The sequence below is a fragment of the Amia ocellicauda genome, chromosome 15 (genome assembly GCF_036373705.1).
Source record: "Amia ocellicauda isolate fAmiCal2 chromosome 15, fAmiCal2.hap1, whole genome shotgun sequence".
In the NCBI taxonomy this organism is placed as follows: domain Eukaryota; kingdom Metazoa; phylum Chordata; class Actinopteri; order Amiiformes; family Amiidae; genus Amia; species Amia ocellicauda.
In genome coordinates, this window is record NC_089864.1 from 13,738,943 (window position 1) to 13,759,982 (window position 21,040).

A 21,040-nucleotide genomic window follows, 5' to 3' on the forward strand; every position below is an offset into this window, starting at 1 on the left:
ACTGTCTCGTTTTGACATTTACAAAACTTGTGCAGTTCTCCTCTGCCTGTGTAAGACAGCCTTCGGCCTTTCAAGCTCATCACTCAAATCCAATGCCAGCCACGGCAGCCAGAAATCATTCCGACTCAACAGCTGCGCCTACGTCTCCTAAAATTATTTCAACAGTGATGCAAAGGACGTAAATACCCATTACAATACAGCATTAATTAGCAATAATTTGGCACAACTGACAGACTATTCTCAGAGCAGGGCCAGGATTTAATGAGCACTAAGGTTGTTTGGGTAGAGGAATACAGGGGGGCCTGGGTGGGTGCTCAGCTGTGCCACACCTGACCTGGAAAGAGCGTGACTTTGTCACCACCTATCAGATATATTTTCCAAGCTATCTTTAATGGAAAAACAACACGGCCACCTTCCATACAATGTCAATAACAGCTTTGTTGTTGGTTTGTGCAAGAATTGAATACAGAAAGCTTTACATTTGATGCATTTATCTCCTTAAAGGCAAAAACATTTGTTAATTACAATATTTACATGCACAAACACATATATATGTATATATATATATATATATATATATATATATATATATACACACACACACACATATATACACATACATACATACATATATACATATATATGCACATATACACAATACCAGTCAAAAGTTTTAGAACACCCCCATTTTTCCAGTTTTTATTGAAATTGAAACAGTTCAAGTCCAGTGAATCACCTGAAATGGTACAATGGTAAGCGGTAAACTGCCAGAGATTAAAATAAAGTTTAGGTTACCAAAAACTGAAAAATAATGTACATTTCAGAGTTATATACTGTTTTGCTACACCCTCTTAAGCATTATTTGGCAGTGTTACACGCCGCTCCTGTGCATAGAAGTGACACTGTATTCCTACAATGCGCTTGAAAGTTTGAAAGCTTATTCTCTTGGCTACCAGCACATTTCATTCTCAAACACATCCGATTTACAGTTTTCGTGTCGCCCGCTGTCATTCAGAGCCTGGGGGGTAAACGCGCAGTCTGCTCCGGGGGAGGTCTCATTCAGACAATCACAGATCACTCAGTTTCGATCGGATTTCCATGCAAATAGGCTTATTTTGTTAATCCAGTATATATTATTTGATGTTCTATCAAACACAGAGAAGTTCAGATCCAATTATGTAAAATCGTTGTGTATTAGTACACTGTAAACAGTTTTCCTTCTTGACATTTTGAGCTCTCTACGGGTGTGTGTTGCTTCTACCAAAAAATGGATGGTGTTGTTTTGATCAGTAGACTGTGTGGTTCCAGAATATGTCATAACTGACAATATTTTCTGAGATTTTATATTCCTACTCAGACCAAGTATCCCCCCCCCCCCCCCCCCAACAATTTCAGAAAGCTGAGAGTCTCCAATTTCATGGGATACCAAACACTTGGCAAACAACACAACAGTGAAAAGTACACATGGGATTAAAGAGAAGCACATGGATTTGGCACCCTTTCAAGGCTACCAGCGGGGTTTGTCATCTTAAGGGGTTTAATTTTGTTAAATAAATCATAGAATAGTTTTCTAAAGTATTAAAAACAATTCATGTAAACACACAGACAGTGTAGGAATCATGTTTAAGAAAGACAATGTAATAGGCCAGGTGTACGTATTACCTCAAAAGAGATAAATGGGACAAGAAGTTAGGTGAAACACTGTTGTTAACCCACACTGAGCATGGCAAGTTTTTAGTAGGCTGTTTGGACGTTAACTTCAGGGCAGTACAGAAGAAATAAAAATGGCACAAGGTGGACCCAAACATCATATAAACACACTTAAATACTATATTTGAAAGATCAGTCTATTGATTTTGTACATACAAACGGTTCAACCGGGACACCAGCTCTACACGTGATTGTCTGCACCACCACTACAAAGTGGCCAATATTTCATTTAGGTTATTGACACAATAGTGGATAACAGGCTTTACTGAAAACCAGATGCAGACTATCGCTACTAATTGAATCCTGGCACCAAGTGCAACTTCAAAGAGGCAGCTGGGGAAGAGCCGTTTCAGTTTTAATTATGTAAGCCACTTATTCATCTTTTGACTTTGTCTTTATGAAACACTTCTTTCCATTTCAAAGAAGTTAGTACAAAGGTAGAGAAGCGGGTACAAGCTGCTGGAGAAGCTGTTATTGTCTCAACTGATAATCTGAAATCCACTACTGTGCAACTGGTAAAAACATGATACGCTTATCAGGAAGACCAAAGAGACTTCTATGGTGCCACTGCATTCTGCAAGGATACAGATTATTTATTAATCCATTTAAAGTGCATTTTCATCCCAATCAGCATAGGTTATGCATCTGGTCTTCCTGTGCAGCCCACAGTCGAGAGCGAGCTCTTATTACACCTCATTGAAAGGCCTGGATGAATGCAACTTAATTTGTTGCTGCCTTTGATCAGGGGAGGAATATCCAAGAGTTTTGTGAAGATTCCCCGAGCAACGCGCCCACTGCTCTGTGAAAAGATGCCAGTTTTGGAGGAGAACATGACGGCTTTGAACTAGTACTCTCTATTACCATCTTACTGGGATGTGTCCACTGAAATACAGCCAGTCATCTCAGGTCAGAACACCTCCCTTCGATATACAGTGCAAAGTATACTGTACCCAAAATCGACTTGATTATATTTATACTAACAATCAGCATTTAGTACTACTTAACACTACACAAAGGTATATCTACTTTGAATAAGCGTTAAGCACAACAATCTTGAACTTCAGTGGTTTTGAGTCTGCTCTGCACTGGCGTATTCCAGTTTGCACATGTAAGATTCTCTGCTTCATAACAGGATTATCAAACTGTAAACTGTAACTCCTCTGGGATTTCAGCAAACTTGTTGGTAAGATTAAATAAACATTGAATGATTAACATTAGCAGTAGCCTGACATATTATATCATACAGTACAAAATTAAAAAGATTCCTTAAGTTTGCCTGTATAAGAAAAATGGTTGTATGCTCTTATCTGTGTAATTTCACTATCCAGTAAAACTACCCCAGGGAAAATCTGCAATCACAAAACAGAGAATACTTGTTTTTATTCTGTGTGTTATTGTACCTTGAACAATTCACGCATAATTTTGGTTACATATTTAAGTGCTTCGGTTTTGTTCAGTTAGTAAATGTAGCTAATAAAACATGCAGATGTAAGAATACATTGAAAAGGATTATGACAAAGCTCTGCTTGCCAATTTGCAACATTTCAAATTTTTTCCAGTTACTATATGGACCACACAAGACACTGAGATTATAAATTCCTTTATGAATGGGTGATACTTACACCTCTCTTAAATGGCATAAGATTAATTATGCCACAATGGGCCCGCTTACCATGCAAGGACAATACATTTGCAACAATTTGAAGGCACAAGTCAATTTTTGAAAGCAGGATTTCAGACAAGTTGTATTTCTATCTCAACTCCAAGAGATGGGGAGAGACATTTAATAATGTGTACTGTGAGCATTTACATGAAATCTCCAAACACAGGTAGACAATCATTCAACAGTCAAATGTGTGCAAGTCTTAGGGGACCTGCAAATCAGCTTATCACGTCAAAACAGATAATATATAACAAAAAGATGTGTTTATTCTTTGTTATTTATTTATTTAAATACCTTGATGGTAGGAAGGTGCCAATGGAAGTCCTATTCCTGGAGATCTGCACTTCAATGATGACGTTCCTCTCGCGCACACGGTGCTGCTCTGAAAATGTGACAGCCATTCAATGAGATTTGTCTATAGTAGAACTGCACTGTAAAGTATGTCATTCACAGGGCTGAACTTACTAAACATACAGCACTGATGTCTAGTGACTTCCACCTACCCACTGATTCTACTGCAGAAGTGCTTTTATGGAAGTTAAACCTTGAAAAATAAGTTTATGATGTGAAGCATTTCAGTTGACAAGTAGTGGATGAATATTATTATTTTTATTTTTTAAGGAGACGCTACAAATGTTTATATGAGACTCAACAATGTATATGTTATGTTTTATGCCTTGAACTGCACTGTATTTTTGTACTTTGTATTGCACTTATATTTTGTAAGTCGCCCTGGATAAGGGCGTCTGCTAAGAATAAATAATAATAATAATAATAATAATAATATATCTGCAACGAAGTCAAGTGGCTTTTTTTGGAAGCAAGTATTAAATATGATTGTTTTAAAGAATTTCAATTAGGGTGCTTTTAAGCACTACAAATATTTAATATTCAGACAATAACCTAAACAAACAGGCGATTAAATACTTCAGTTGCAAACAACTTTAAGAGGTGAAGCTATGTAATTGCTCTGCAAACAAGCACTTTTGATTGCTGTAAAGAGTAAACCACCAGACTCATGCTGTACAGAGTTTGGCTGTGTTCACCATCGATTAATATAGTTTGCTCAAAGAGCATTTAACAGTGTCTTTACGTTTTACGCACCATATTTATAAAAAGGTGAATATGGCTCATCAGATCTGCTGCTTGTTTTTATTTTTTCCAAGATATAAAATGCTACAATAACAGACTGCTATAAATTAAATGAGCTTATTAATTTATTTTTCTAGCATACTGTCAAATTCCGTCATACCTGCAGTGCATGAATTCTTCTTCTTTAAGGAACGCTCTCTTATATTAAGTGAGGTTTAAGGGGAAATAATTTCAAATTCACATTTATCATTGCTTCATTTAATAGATTTTATAGCTAGTGACTGCAAATATCAGAATTGTAACTTGAGACAGGAAAGCACCTTGTGGCTAATTTCAAAATCCGCCACTTCATCAAAATGGAAAGGCAGGCTGCCAGATGTCTTGTGGGTACGGAATTATTTTAATTAAACATCAGGGTAATTAGTGCCAATGTTATATTGAAGGTATCACTTTTCTATAGAGCTGCGGTTCTCCAACTGGGGTTTCAGTACCCCTAAAGCCCAGGGACATTTCAGAAAAGTCTGGCAACTTCTCACCCTACAACTACAATCAAATACATGATAACTTTTTATCTGTGGCTGAAATGCCCTCAGCTGTTCTATCAACTACACTGTAGATTAGAACTGTCTTCCTTACAAAAAAAAAAGTAGTGCTATATTATATTATATATTCAATCAACCAAGACAGGGATTCATTCACCTAAATCTGCAAAACATGTATGAGAGAAAATATTGTCAATGCAATCCATTACTTACTATAGATAACCAAGACAAAGATCATTATTAGTTTTGCTTGTTTTTCAAATTATGTGTTAATGCATGTATCATTGCCAGTTTTAAATATTTCACTTTCCTAATGTGCTCGTTAAAATAAATACTATCAAAGAAGCTGGACTGTTAATATAAGGTTAATATAAAGGAAAATAGATGGTCAATGCATTGAGTGAAAAGACAAAAGTTAACTTGCAAACGTCGCATCTTATTACTAAAATGTAAGCAGGTATAACAGATCTTTGTACATCATCACAGTGAAAAGTCCTCCTTGTTGTGGCTAGATTGTAAGCATTTTAAAATGCTAACAAGCGTTATATATAACTATGGCCTTGATTATTATTCATTCATTTTAATTATACAACACATACTCTCACAATACGTACCATAATGTAACAACCACGAATGAACTTCAAATGGGCAACTTGTCAAAATACACATAGTAACACACAACGCAGGGAAGCCAAAGACATGACCCTCACTTATCATCGACAATAAATCATACACAATTGTTGTTTTGCTTCTCTAGATAAAACGGCTTTCATTTTTTGTTTTAAAATAAAAAAAAGCTAAGAAAACAAACTGTAATACCATACCTGCGTGTGTGTTTGCACTGTAGCTCCAACTTAAATCCAGGCGCTCTTTTCCCCTGCTCTCTCTTCCGGGTTGACCCACAATGCAATTGGCTCATTTCGAATTCCCCGGGCGCACATGTGACCCGCCCGTGACGTACGGTGTTCAAGGGCAAACACACTGAACCCGCCTGTCCGCAAAAGTCACACACCCAGAGCCAAGTGTCAAGCAGCATGGGTTTGCCAAAATATGAGCTTGAGTTATCAAGATGTTGTTTATTTTCAGAGTTTAAAACACATACAAAAAACTGTTCAATAATACTGTTGGGATTTCTCTGTTCATTGTCTAAATGCCAACACACTTCATGAGAGTTGACATCAAAATTAATCCTAGGAAATTCGGTTTGGAGGAAGAAATGCCATAATTTAAAAAAGTTCTGGGTGTTACTGTTGACATTTCAGCAGGGCAACATCATTTACTTAACAATGATTAAAAAGCACTGTTTGGAGGCAAAATACAAACAGAAAGTACATTCAACTGAAACCTGGAAATCACCTTTAAAAGTTAAAATATATCAATGAAACATGTTATAGTCAAGGTCAAGCATGGCATGTCCTTGTAACATTTTACTTTCAATAAACTAGTGCAGCATTGTTTCATTTATACCCTTGATGACACCATTCTGATTAAAATGAGTAAATACACATACATGTATAAAAAAGTGATGTTGGGTATTTACAAGCTGAAATATTTCTGAGAAATGGAGTTCAGTTTAAAGAAGGTTAAGGATTCACTGTGAGATATGAAATGAAATACCAGTTCAATGTGGTAGGGTTGTAGTACATAAAGGGATCCATTAGGGGCACAGAGGATCTTCTTAGAGATCTTGTATGTGTCTCATTCTACTGTGCAGGGACTTTAAAACTTAAGTGTTGAAACCTTTTTTTAATAGTCTTCTCTCACAACAACCCACCCCCCTCTCTCTCTCTCACACACACATACACATACACACACACACACAATTATTTAAAAGCTGTAGCACTGGCTAAACAAGCACATATTGGCCATACATATTTACCTAACCGTGGTCATGTTAGTCAAGCTGTGTTAGGCTGTGCAGTGTCATTTCTAAGCTTTAATTAGAGGTTTTGTATTCATCAATACTTTTGTAACACATTTTCTTCAAAGAGGAAATCATTTTCTGAACACATAAATAAAATGCAATAGGTTGAATCTATTTGTGTGGGTGTGTAAGGTTTGAAAACGTAGGAGTATATTTTTCCTTTTATGGATTGATTATGCGAGATTGTGTTCTACACTTTGAGAATAAATGTGATTTCACACTGTTATCATATGATAAACCCCTGTCATATCATTGCCTTATCTGAATATTATTTTGGCTAAGCTTTCAGTTATAACAAGACAGGTTGACAACAGGCACAAACATACCAATGAAAGGGTATATTTTGCATTATAACACTTGGAACTAAGACAAGCTGTTTTTTCAGTCTTTCGGAGCAATTGTCTTTTTACAGAAGTGTATACATCAAATTTAAACTTAACCCATGTTTTCTGAGTGGTGATGTTGCAATGGTAACCTTATAATAGGAGATAGACAGTATTGGTTTAGATAAGGGAATCTGGGCTATCCCACCTGTTTGAAGATGCAACTTCTATAATGAATAACACCAGAGCTTTTGACTCATTGTATCTTGATTTGCAGAAAGCTTTTGATAAGATATCACCAGGTGAATTGTTACACTAAAATCAGCTGGGATTGATGGCAGTATATGTATGGATTAGTTAATGCACAGAAAATAAATTACTGTGTCTTACTGTGCATTGCCTTGGGGATGAAATATCAGAATAATCCTAAGAATGAAAAATATTTCATTTATTAAAAACATAATTCTTGGTTATGTACATTTCCAGCAACTGGGCAATAGAAATAGGCCTAACTGACCTCTAAAAGGATCATTTTATTTTTAATTATCATGTTTCCAAATTAAGATAAAATAAAAGCAATGCCATAAAAAAAATGTAGTATAATACTTTTGCAGTTTTTCTCATTATTAACAGTGAACAAAACTGCTAAATAGCATCAAACAGATAAATGGGTCATATTTATTTTAAATTACAGGGTACAAATTAGTAAATAAAAAGTGGATTTGTTGAACAAAATTTGGTAACCCGTCGGCAAGAATGCAGAGTTTTGCATCTGCAGGTTTTATTGTGATTGTGTTCTTAATGTTTTAAGAAAATTCATCATTTTAATAACTTGACCCAAAGAGACCTGTGCAAATTAGATCTATTTTGCCTAAGGGGACATTGCAAACTTGAACAACAGGAGTTCCACAGAGAGATGCCATATACAAAGGGTTGTTCTTACCTGAGGAAAAAGATATTGTGTATAAACGTCAATAATTCGCAAGAGTTGAACAAATCTCTAAAGGTTTTTGCTCAGTAGTGCATTATTCATGCACACTGTTGCCAGAAGATGCTTAAAGATTTTGACCTCTTCACCTTGCAAACTTTATAACTTGAAAGATTGTGATGTTCTGAAATTCAACTTTTTTCAGGTCTTCCCCACCAGACCAATAGTCAGGATGGCTAATGGCATTTTTTATTTCATTATTTCAAAAGGAGTCTTATTTAAAGAGGGGAACATGAGTAAAAAAAACAAGTATTTTGACTGACTAAGGCATTCAATTTAAATGTTTGTAGGAGGCCATATTCCTGGAAGTTGCTATACATATATATCATAATGTTACAGTAAGTAAGCCAGTGATTTAGCTTAACCCTTCTTGAAAATATGTAGTTTCCTTTATGTTTAATGTTCATCAATTTTAATTATCTTTGTTCTAAGGTTAATCAAAATGGAAATATTTTAGAAACAAAATGAATTAATCGACAAAACAAAACACACACACACACACACACACACACACACACACACACACACACACACACACACACACACACACACATACAATAATACGGACAGTAGAATGAGCCTGTACACTATATCTCAAAAACAATTTGCAGTAATTGTCATACACTATGCAAATCCCACTACACCTTAGGCAGGCTTGATAAAAGCATTCAATCAGCATCAGTCACCTGGCTCTTCATACTTGTCAGCTTTTTGAATGTTAGAAAACAGCGAGCTCATTAAAGCAGAATGACCATTTGGTCCTGAAAAAAAAAGAAAAATCAAGTGACACACAAGTGAAGAGGGACCATTAAAACAAGCCGCATGTAAATATTGATGGTTTTTATAGATAATTAAAACTCTCGAGACCACAATTACTAAAAGCACTGGATGACAAGGTTTATGCATGTCAACGAGGTATACTTTTATATTGACAATTTGTGTCCACAGAAGCCTCCTTGCACTAGCTGTCACTCATGTGTTGGACAGCAAATGTGCTTTTATTGACTTTGTGTAAAAAGAGATCTGGAGGTTGTCTTCTGGCATCCATGGGATACTCTGCAGTCTACTTTCATTCTCGGCAAAGCAGACATGTTCTGCGTTAGGGAAACATCCTTTAATATATATTAATATGAAGAAAATCTAAAAATCAATGAAGGGGGAAAAAAAAATCTGTACTTGCCACACTTCCCATGAGGGTCAGGTTTGAATCCAAACTCTAATCAATATTTAAACTCCCCAGCCACGGAGCGTTGTTGTGCCTCACAGTTTGAGAGCTTTTCAAGTAGTTAGCTAGTTTACACACATAGATAACATATATGTAGACGTCAGGCCACCAGTTGTAACCGGTAGTCAGAGATGAGCAATGTGTTAAACCAGTAATGGATACGTTAAGTGATGATGTTTAAAATACGTTTTTGTCTTTGTTTAATCTCATTATTAATAGTTAAATCTTCTGGGACATGTTTTGTGTTTCAAAGTAGGCCTACAGAGCACATTTTCTATCTCATCCAGAGGGCCTTGTGTTTGCTTATTTCAGTGGATCCTGTTGTTTGCCTTAATTAGTTCCACAGCTCTCCAAATGATTTTTTGCTAATTTTAAAACATATGTATGAAAAAGCAGAATGTTATTATTCCTGCACCTGCCGCATTTCTTTCATTATTTTAATGGCTCTTCCTCCTCCAATCTAATTTGTTTCAAGCAGGTTTTATTGACAGTATCTTGGAGAAACTGAAGTGGGCCTTTTTAGTAAAGGAAAGTAATAAACATATGCTTGTAGTTTATTTCTAGATGAAAATACAATGATATAATGGTATTAAAAAAATGAACATGAAGAGGAAACATCTATGTGTCTGAAAAATATATTAATTGTGATTCATAATATATGTTTTAAAATAAATTCTGCATCATATATATTGATGGGGTTTGTCAGTTAAAAAATGTTGTGCTCTGTTGTGCTTCTTAGCAGGTGAAGAATATAAAATGTATTACAGTACTTTACAAAAAAAAAAAATTGGCAAGTTCAGCTCCATGCATTATTCTTATAAAATTATAATTATAGTACCAATTAAAGAAGCGTCTGGAGTCAAAATGGTCCCAGTTCACATGTTTTAGTATTTCCTGATTCTGCCTGGCACTGCTTTGTAGACAGCAAATCCTTTAGCATAGCCCTAGGAGGAAAAGTGTTTTTTTGTTGTTTTTTTCCTTCAAAAAGAATGAGACCAAGAAAAAATATTTTAACATAATCTGTTAACTTTCTGGAACCAGTTTCTATCACACACCAGAAAGCCCAGGTGTACAAACTGAAAGCAGACTAAGCACTGGAGTGATTAATTTTTTCCTACCTTTCCAAAGAAAACATTCTGTGTGATTTTTATGTTTGAAGCAAATTAAATAGACCATGAATGAGGCCTTAGGATTTGGTTTTGTTATTGAAACCATTGATATATGTATAGTACACGTATTAGCTTTTCTGGGACTGTATAGGCATTATGAGGTTTTTAATTAACACATTTAAGTTGCACTCATATTCTGTGTCTTACGTAACATTGTACTTTTTATCGTTGAAATCAAAAGGGAAGCACTTAATAGGCAATTCTGTTTGAGAGACAATGTACTGACTCTGGCCCTCAACTGACAGGTTCTCTCTTGATTTCATTATTTCAATTGGAGGCGAGTTCGCCATCTGAAGATCTTCCTTGGAGAAGGGTAACATTCTGCAGATGAAAGACCCCATTTGGAGACATCCTAGAGCCTGGAGTCTTCTGACCATGCTACACCCTGCTGCTCTCTCGATGGGTTACTTTGGTTTAATAATTTGAAATTAAATAAATAAATGCGTTAATTAGGGTTACAAGTGTTCGTTAATTTTTAATTGCTTTAACATGCTTCAGGGATGATAATGATAAAAAGTACTTTCGCTGTAATGTAATGTGTAATGTTATAATATAGGCCAGGCAGGGTACAAGCAGCTTAAATGTCGGTTGCTTTTGGCAAAAGTGTCACATAAATCAATTGTTAACTTCAATAAGCTGTCACCTGTTTCAGGATTGGACTGAGTCGGGGGGTTAGAGATTTAACAAGAGAAAGAATTAGTAACAAGGTACTGCAATTTCTTAGTGGAACCCTATCTTTCTCATTATCACCCTTCATTTAACTTGATGTTACTGAGCTTTTTTCTGTTTCTTCTACAAGGTTATGAATGCACTTTTCTTTTTTTTCTCATCCCTTGAGACAATTTTAAAGAGTTTACTGCTGACATTTTATATTTTGCAGTATGCATATGCATGTGTTTCGACGCTGAAGATCCCTCTCACAGTCCCACCAGCAGCCCCAGTGAAAGTTTAATTATAAACAGCCAAATCAAGTTTGCAAATCAGTTTGTGTGCATAATAAGTCCTAGCGCAGGTGAATAATAAACATACCCTGTGTTAGTGGCAGAGCGTCAGATCACAGTGGAAGCGCGCTGTCCTTTGAGATAAACGAGGAAGTGAAGCATTAGTGTACTCTGCATACCTCTTCACAGGTTAAAGAGAGCTGAAGTAAATTCATTCAATCTGTTTTTTTAAAGTCTTTACCCAAGGGAGGTGTTCACTTGCTTATAGGTAAGGCTCTGTGAAATTCATTGGTGAATTGGGTTTGCAGGCCCCGATACTACTGGGTTTGGAATCTAAAACATCAAGCTATCAATCAAAGTAACCCAGTGAAGCGGAGATAAAGAATAATAAAGTAATCAACCCATCAGCTACTGGCTCCCTATAAACTATCCCATAATAATGAGGGACAGTTATAGTTTGTCCTGTCTGATGGGTTGAGAGGTAAAGCTTAACCACAATAGACCACCATTTAGTAATAAATAAAAATAAAAATAAAAAGCGAAATTGCCCCATATCATCTCTCATTAAGAGATAATGAATAGGAAATGATGATAGAGAGGCCTGTGCTAATACATAAATGAAATAAATAAAATCAATATAAAAGAGTAAAAGCATAAATGTGAATTGCTCAGTTTCATTCAGAGGCTCTTTGATAAACCGAAGGTATGATAATTTAATCATACCAGGGCTTAACCAGAATGAACCAGTGGATATTTGAATCGGCACGACTTCCATCACATGACAGGGGTTAATGAACGTGAAGTTTAGTGCATTGTACAGCAAACCGAAAAATAAAATGTTTGCCCCATAAAAAAAAGACACTGCAATGTTATTAAAAGACGTGTCCAATTAACATAAACATTTCACACTGCTCTCCAGAATTTATTTTCCAGGAAATTCTTTGCACTTTTCAATAGCTGGGCCAATTTATAAAGAGCTTATTTTGTTCTGCTTATGCTATTTATGTATTTGTTTATTTAAGAAGAAGAACACATTTCTGCTTTTCTGTTTTCCTTTATGTAATATCTGTCTATCTAGGTAAAAATAAAGTATGCGAAATACACACATATATATATGTATTCATCTATATATATATATATATATATATATATATATATATATATATATATATATGTATGTATGTATGCTGTGTCGGTATTTACATAAATTGACCACTATCACCCTTCATTTATAAGGAATATTACCCATTTGGCCAGAAAACTCAATGGTTTGTTAGATCTGTTTCAGTGGGGTAGTCTTATTGACAACTTGATGTTTCTGATGGACAAACAGGTCTTCATGTCTTTTTTATTTGACTTGGAAATACAACATCATACGCTAAACTCTTGCTTTTCCATTCAAGGGGTAGGGGACTAGGTAACATTTAACTATACAGTGCAAAACATGTCTATATATTGTGCAGTGCATGTGAGCTCTACGAGGAAGCGTCACAGAAGCCTTTAATGTACTTTAATGGACCAGCTGCTTCTAGTGCCTCATATCGGAGATTGCATATCAAATACTTTTAATTTAACACATCGTCTTTCAACCAATAGTTCATTCATTCAGAAGTTGCAATATTATGGTACTGGATACGGTAAACTAAAATTGGGGCAACTGTATTGAAAGGAAGTGACAAGGGAATTTTCTTCAATACAGGCCTGGGTGCCAGCCTAGCATGAGTTTCAAATACTAGTTTGAGCAGGAAGTGAAATACTACAGGGATGCACTGCAAAACTTTTCAAAAGTAAAATAAAGTAGGGAAAAAGCAGAGCAAAAGAAAGAGGAAAGCCTTGTAGATTCATTAAATTACTATGTAGAATATATCATGGTAAACCAGCAGTCAGTGATGGACAGGTTCCAAAGGGAATTGTTTTGTTGTCTTTGTCAAGGGTTTAGATTGGCATGCTCTTGGGATGGGAGAACAGTGGGAGCTTTATTTTCCCTATTTTCCCTGGAGCAAATGCAGCGCTGGAGCAAAAAGCCTCCAAAATCATCCTGTAAGTTCTGTCTTTCTGGCGTCTTGCTATTCTAGTTGTTGTTTCCTTCTTATTAGAATACTTGCCATTGGGATTAATTCAGAACTGAGGCCTGGATTTGTTTTGCTGGGCCCACTTTCCATTAAACACTGTAAGGATGTGTTAACTTGGTATTGTAGGAGGTGGAAGGGGAGAGATGTATCACACAACTAAGGATGAGTTTAAGATCCACAGATGTTAAAGTCATGTTTTAAAAGCTTTATAGGGCTGGAGTATTGCCTCAAAATAAATCGCTATCAAACCAAAATGCTGCCTTAAATACATGTTATAACTGCTATATAAGCAATGCAGTATGATTATAGGAAAAGCAATTACATATCAGCATTACTGATGCATGAAGGCATTAGTTCCATCATGAAAATGTGGTTTGTGTACATTTACTACAATGACTTAAACACGCTTTCCTCGTTATTGTATTTTACAGTGATTTACCCCTGTGTGGGCTGCTGTAGGGAGCTCTGTGACGCAGGCTTTAAGAACATTCAAATTCACATCCATTTTTGCCTCATTTGAAAAAATGTTATATCATGTGGCACCATGTGAGAACGAGTCTATGTTATGTTACTATTCTCCCTTATTCTACGATGTTTGCTTTTATTATGCTTAACTAATTTAATTTAACTTTTAAAACAGGAAATGTATACATATTCCTAGCTGTGAGTAAAATGTTTATTGGCGCTTGCTGACCTATGGTAGATTTTCAGATGCAATTGCTCCTATTGTCTTTCACTCATAAAATCTCCATATTCAGACATTTTAACAAAATTAGCACACACAAAAATGCTATAACTCAGTATACTATAACTCAGTTCTCTAGACAGCAGTTGTTTGCAGAGTCATTAGTTATACATAAGGTATGACTATGTTATTAGGTTACTAGGTTATTACTATGTAATTAATAGTTCCTGTAGAAAGGGTAAACTGTCTCCATCATTCAAAGACTAGGAAGCAGCACAGTCAGTCTGTCTGGCTGATTTGAATGATTTACATTGGCCCATAACAAGTGAGATATGATAAACTATGCTTTTAAGCCCAAAGACCTAACCCTTACCTATGATCCAATGATGCTTACTGTTGAGAACATACTGTAGGAGCAAGACGTAATTATTTCAATTCATCCATTTGACTGCGTGTAAGAATGCCTTGAAGTTTTATTATTTATTTTAAAACTGACAGATCTTTAGAATGTAACATTTACAAAGCATCGAATCCACTGAGTAGCAGCTGCATAAACCATCAAAGATTGTCTTTATAGCTTGTTTTCCACATTCTCGAAAAGCTAAATCTGCTTTATTAATCCATTATCATCTTGATGTAAGAAAGTGGTCATTGTCATAAGAAAAACATATTTTAAAGAGAAAAATGTTAAAAGCAAGACATTTGCTTTTGCATCATTGGCTTTGCATTGACCACCCTTTTTGTGCTATTGTCCTAAATTATATCTTTTGCAACCTGGCTGCCCCTCATTTCCAAAGCTTTTGACTTTAATAAATTGCCTGCAGAATTTCACTTCCATAAATGCCTCTTAAATAGAGATGTGGAGTGGTTTGATGATGTTTTAATTGTAGCGTGCAGAATGTATTAGCCATGACCTACAGGCTTTTGTGGCAGCTTCCATTCAATATGTATGTGTGCAGACACCTTGGGGTTTAAAAAGGTTAATTAACCTCTTGTGGTAGACCTTTCCTTAACACTTAACTTTGTCTAAATCCTGATAGTGCCATTAACCCATACTCTGACCCCCTCACCTCTGCTATCATTAGCAACATTCTACCCATTAAAACTTAGTATTGATTTTTTTCCTTAGTGCACTTTTGCTTTTACTGGACACAAAGATTGTTGGCCTTTTTCTAATTTCTAAGAAAATAAGAATGCAAAGTGAATTAAAGAAGAGAAGACTAAAATGGCTTCAATGGAGGGTGGGTTTGCCAAGAGGTCAGCAGCATAATCAAGGCAGAAAGAAAACAACACTGAATATTTGATGCTACCACCGGGTGAACCATTTAAGTTGGCTATTACTGATAACTTCATTAGTTGATAAACATGTCATGTCATGAAAGTAGTAAATAGAGGCCTGGACACAATCGGCTTCTTGAACCTGTATCCTGGATGAAACCTGGCCATAGTTTCTAGATACACATAACATAAACATAATAATCAACCTGCAAGCGAATGTTTCAAGCATTTGGTGTGTGACGTTGTGCATTTACAAACACGGAATGATGCACACAAAAGATATAAATAACCAACATCTTCTCCGCTCTTCTCCGCCCTTGACCCCCAGGGGTGGAATAATCGACCTACAAACATCAGACCTGCCCAGTCACTGATGACCTTCAGATGCCTCCTGAAGACAGACTTGTCCAGACAGCACTGGCAACTTCTGGCAACTGGCAAGCTGCACTCAGAATGGACAAGTATTTTAGCTGTATTAGTAGGATTAGCTGTGTTAGTATTTAGTTATGGTAGTTATTGAAGTATGATAAAAAAATGGTTGTTGATGGTACCATTGTGACATCATTAAGATGTGTATGGTATTACTTCGTTATAACCTTATAATATGAATTGTGCTGTTATACACTCACCTAAAGGATTATTAGGAACACCATACTAATACTGTGTTCGACCCCCTTTCGCCTTCAGAACTGCCTTAATTCTACGTGGCATTGATTCAACAAGGTGCTGAAAGCATTCTTTAGAAATGTTGGCCCATATTGATAGGATAGCATCTTGCAGTTGATGGAGATTTGTGGGATGCACATCCAGGGCACGAAGCTCCCGTTCCACCACATCCCAAAGATGCTCTATTGGGTTGAGATCTGGTGACTGTGGGGCCAGTTTAGTACAGTGAACTCATTGTCATGTTCAAGAAACCAATTTGAAATGATTGGACCTTTGTGACATGGTGCATTATCCTGCTGGAAGTAGCCATCAGAGGATGGGTACATGGTGGTCATAAAGGGATGGACATGGTCAGAAACAATGCTCAGGTAGGCCGTGGCATTTAAACGATGCCCAATTGGCACTAAGGGGCCTAAAGTGTGCCAAGAAAACATCCCCCACACCATTACACCACCACCACCAGCCTGCACAGTGGTAACAAGGCATGATGGATCCATGTTCTCATTCTGTTTACGCCAAATTCTGACTCTACCATGTGAATGTCTCAACAGAAATCGAGACTCATCAGACCAGGCAACATTTTTCCAGTCTTCAACTGTCCAATTTTGGTGAGCTTGTGCAAATTGTAGCCTCTTTTTCCTATTTGTAGTGGAGATGAGTGGTACCCGGTGGGGTCTTCTGCTGTTGTAGCCCATCCGCCTCAAGGTTGTACGTGTTGTGGCTTCACAAATGCTTTGCTGCATACCTCGGTTGTAACGAGTGGTTATTTCAGTCAAAGTTGCTCTTCTATCAGCTTGAATCAGTCGGCCCATTCTCCTCTGACCTCTAGCATCAACAAGGCATTTTCGCCCACAGGACTGCCGCATACTGGATGTTTTTCCCTTTTCACACCATTCTTTGTAAACCCTAGAAATGGTTGTGCGTGAAAATCCCAGTAACTGAGCAGATTGTGAAATACTCAGACCGGCCCGTCTGGCACCAACAACCATGCCACGCTCAAAATTGCTTAAATCACCTTTCTTTCCCATTCAGACATTCAGTTTGGTGTTCAGGAGATTGTCTTGACCAGGACCACACCCCTAAATGCATTGAAGCAACTGCCATGTGATTGGTTGGTTAGATAATTGCATTAATGAGAAATTGAACAGGTGTTCCTAATAATCCTTTAGGTGAGTGTAAATCGCCAGGACAATGGAGTCTGCTAAGAATTCTTCTTCTACTTAATAATAATAATTAATGCAAACCGATAACATTAATATCAACTGTAAAATGTGATTTGATAAGAACTAAGTGTTATTAATTGATTGTCAATTAAAAGGGGCTTGATGTTAATTGGGCTGTTCTTTAATTTATTCATGGTTGCATATTTTGTATGGATTTTATGCTCCTTGTCTTACTATTTATTAATTGTGTTACTAACTATCCCAGCATGTGATTATGTCATGAAAAGTCTCTTCAAAGCTGAACAGGAGTAACGTTGTTTGAATGTGTGAAGAATGTCAGCATTACACAGACTTCCCCCTCAATAGACTTCTCAGTGTAGTGCTACAGTATTGTAATTAGCATCCCCATTTCCCAGCAATCAGCTAAGAAAAGCCTTTACAAAAAGCTATTTTTGCCAGAATGGTTGTTTAGCATGACAAAGAGAAATGTAAGCTGGAAGTATAACAGGAATTCATTTTTATCACAATATATCAATATATATAGTAAGAAATTCAATAACAAGAATTTGCAGGTGGTATGAACCACTCTATTAATTGTTACTGATTGTGCATCAGATTGGGGTTTTCTGGTGTTAAAATGGAAGTGCAGTGAAGTTACAAAGAACCAGGTTTAACTGACCCTTGCTGATGGAGAACCAGGTTAGTTGCCAGAGCAATCCTAGAACACACATTGAATCATATTATTTGAAGGTCTGAACACTTTATTCAAATTAAAACAATCAAGTCACTTTGTCAGAGCAGGTGTTTGGGGGTGATTACAAATATAATAAAATTACAAGTTTGAATTTTACAAGCATGGGCTCCTTCTGAACACAAAATATGTCTTTGTGTGTCTGCTTTACTTTTCCGTCACACATCACAGTGGATGCACACAAAGGCTTTCTATTAAAGTCCCTAACTTCCCATGTCCCCCTTTAATTTCTATTCTGCAAATGTGTTACTTTTCTCTCTGTTAGATCTCATTCGCCGAGGCCAGTCCTGTTATTTGGAAAGACATTATTTTGTAATAACTGTTGCTTTCAGATAGATTAGAAATAACTTTTAACAGAAGGCAGATATTTGATGGTGTTTCAACAACAGATAATTCTACATTTTATAAACGTAAGCAAAATACACTTCGATCAATGGCTTTAAATAAAATGCTTTTCTTTTTTAAAAAAAAGCACACATTCACATAGGTATATATTAAATTAATATATATGTATATATAAATTATCTATTGATTTATTTATTTTATTTTATTTTTCCTCAAAACAGGCAATGCTCTTTAAAGTATTTTTTGCTCCAATGCTTTCTACCTCAATGTAACACCAGCCCTTGAGCCAGAGTGTTCTTGAGCAAAAAAAACTAATAAATGAAGTGATCTTCACTCAATTGTAGTTTATGACACACTGGAAATCACAGTAGAAATGTGAACCCCTGCTGAGGTGAGGAGTACCTCACAGGCAGCCTGTACCTCAACAGCAAGAATCCTTCAGAAAATAACTGAGAAGACAATGTGTCTTTCACTTTGACAAAACTTTGAAAAGAAGATACTATTAGAGGCTTTTATCTGGGCCCTAAGCATAGCTTAAAAAAATTAAGTGTGTAATAAAAAAATAAAAAAAATAAATGGAATGATAAAATAGGTAGCAGTAATACATTTACTTAGAAAAAAGAGAAACTCAACCACTTTGGTGAAATATCCAAAGCTCTTACACTGGCTACACTTTAAAATTGTCTTCAAGTAAATTGTGTTCTCTGTGTAGTGCAGCGTACAACAATGCCACCTGAGGTAATCGATTTCTGCTTTCAATTTACTGTAGGGGTGAATTCATGAAACGCACTCCCTTCACTCTTTCATAACTTTATAACTTTCCATTTATTTGCACTTAACATAATATCATGTGCAGTAATAAGCCGGTTTTGTTCATTAATTAGATTTTAGTCCTGGCTATGTCTCTGCCAGGACTTTGCAATAACTCCCCGATGCAATGAAGACAACAAGGTGGGCCAGGCTGCTTCCAATTAAGAAGAAGTAATCATTTAGCAATTATCAGGATAAAGGGCGCAGTTAAATGGTGTCCATGGGAACAACACCAAATACAGCAGCAAGTGGGTGGAGCAGGGAAGTCCAAAAATAGGTTAAAGTTAGACTTTTACATATACATATGTATATGGATAAGTGAGAAGATTGTTTTTTCCTGTCAAGAGTTCAGAATGCGTGGCAGTATTTTTAGTTACTTATTTATTTACTTGAAAGAAGAAATAGGTAGATCGATAGAAAGATAGAATGATAGATGGATAGATGTGTTGCCTGTGTGTGTCTGTATTTCCTTTTATAATAACATATTATAAAAATAGAGGTCATCCACAGACAAATTACACAAAATATTGGTCCCCTACAGGGAGAAATAATGATTATAAAATAGTATCTCTTTCTGCAGTTTTTAAAGAGAGGAAATAGGCAACCTGCTTGGGAAGCTAAAATATGTGTCTTTGAAGAGAAACAGAGATTACATGTGTCACAGTCAGCAAAAATCAATTGGAGACTCAAACTTCAGCCTAATTGTGATTATTAATATCAGAACGAAGGAGCTCAGTGGTTACACTTTGTGGTTCACAATGTAGCTAGTAATAGATCTAAGACCCTGCACTATATGGCTTTCGAATGTGATCTAAAAGCACTTTGTAATTGGAGCTGAAATGACAATAACTGGCCTGTAACAGTCGTTTTAAACCCTAGAAGTTTTCTGAACACAATTTAATGTATTTCATTTAATATTTATTTCAAAGACCGCCAGATTTATTTTTGTTTTGGAAATATTTTAATAAAAGTATTTAACACAGGTACTTTAATTATATACACACACAGTACGTAGGCGAGATCCATGAGTGGTTTGATCATAATTTCAAGAAGAGTCGACGTACAATGTCGGAGCAAACTTTATAAGCTCTTGTTACACGAAGAAACAAAATAATTACGCGGCAAACATAATCACATATTCACGACTATCTGGAGCAGTGGAAGTGACAAATCTGAACAAAATGCCATCTGCAGTTTCGTAGTATTCTGCGGAGACGGCTAAGCTGTGTGGTATTTGCTTTATGATGTTCAATATGTTGACACAGGAATAAGCTGAGGCCTTAAACTCATTTCACTTGTGACCTCAGCAGGATTTGAACTCTCCAGATATGAAAGTCTGGCGCATTATTTCACCCGACCACCTAGCCCTATGATATCGCTTTTAAATACCTTGAGCAATCCTAATAATTTGCTACATCAATAAACAGCAGGCTTTCTAAAATAGCCATTTATTTTTCAGCAATGTGGACCGTGATACTATTTATTACCAGCCCCACATCGGCTCCTAAGGTGGTACAGCAGCTTTGTAGATTTCTCCTCTCTTCCCAGTTAAATTAGCTCCTATGAAGGTTCAAACTTCAGATGTGTGTCAAGCCTCCAGAAGACTGATCTCGTATATGGAACATTTCCATAAAAACAGGGTGTCCTTTCTATAGTAAGGCGCTGGGGTGAAATTGAAATCGGCAGCTTCCTT

At 36.3% G+C, this 21,040-nt stretch overlaps 1 protein-coding gene across 1 annotated transcript in view; it reads right to left on the reverse strand.

Moving 5' to 3' along the window:
• The window catches only part of arhgef39 (Rho guanine nucleotide exchange factor (GEF) 39), a 63,232-nt gene extending 57,322 nt beyond the window's left edge, over positions 1 to 5,910 (reverse strand). The window contains exons 1-2 of the mRNA XM_066724179.1: positions 5,832 to 5,910; positions 3,668 to 3,755 (exon numbers count right to left, since the gene is read on the reverse strand). The gene's annotated coding sequence lies outside the window, so the exon portion shown is untranslated. The remainder of the gene's footprint in view (positions 1 to 3,667; positions 3,756 to 5,831) is intronic.
• Between the last annotated feature and the right edge of the window lie 15,130 nt (positions 5,911 to 21,040).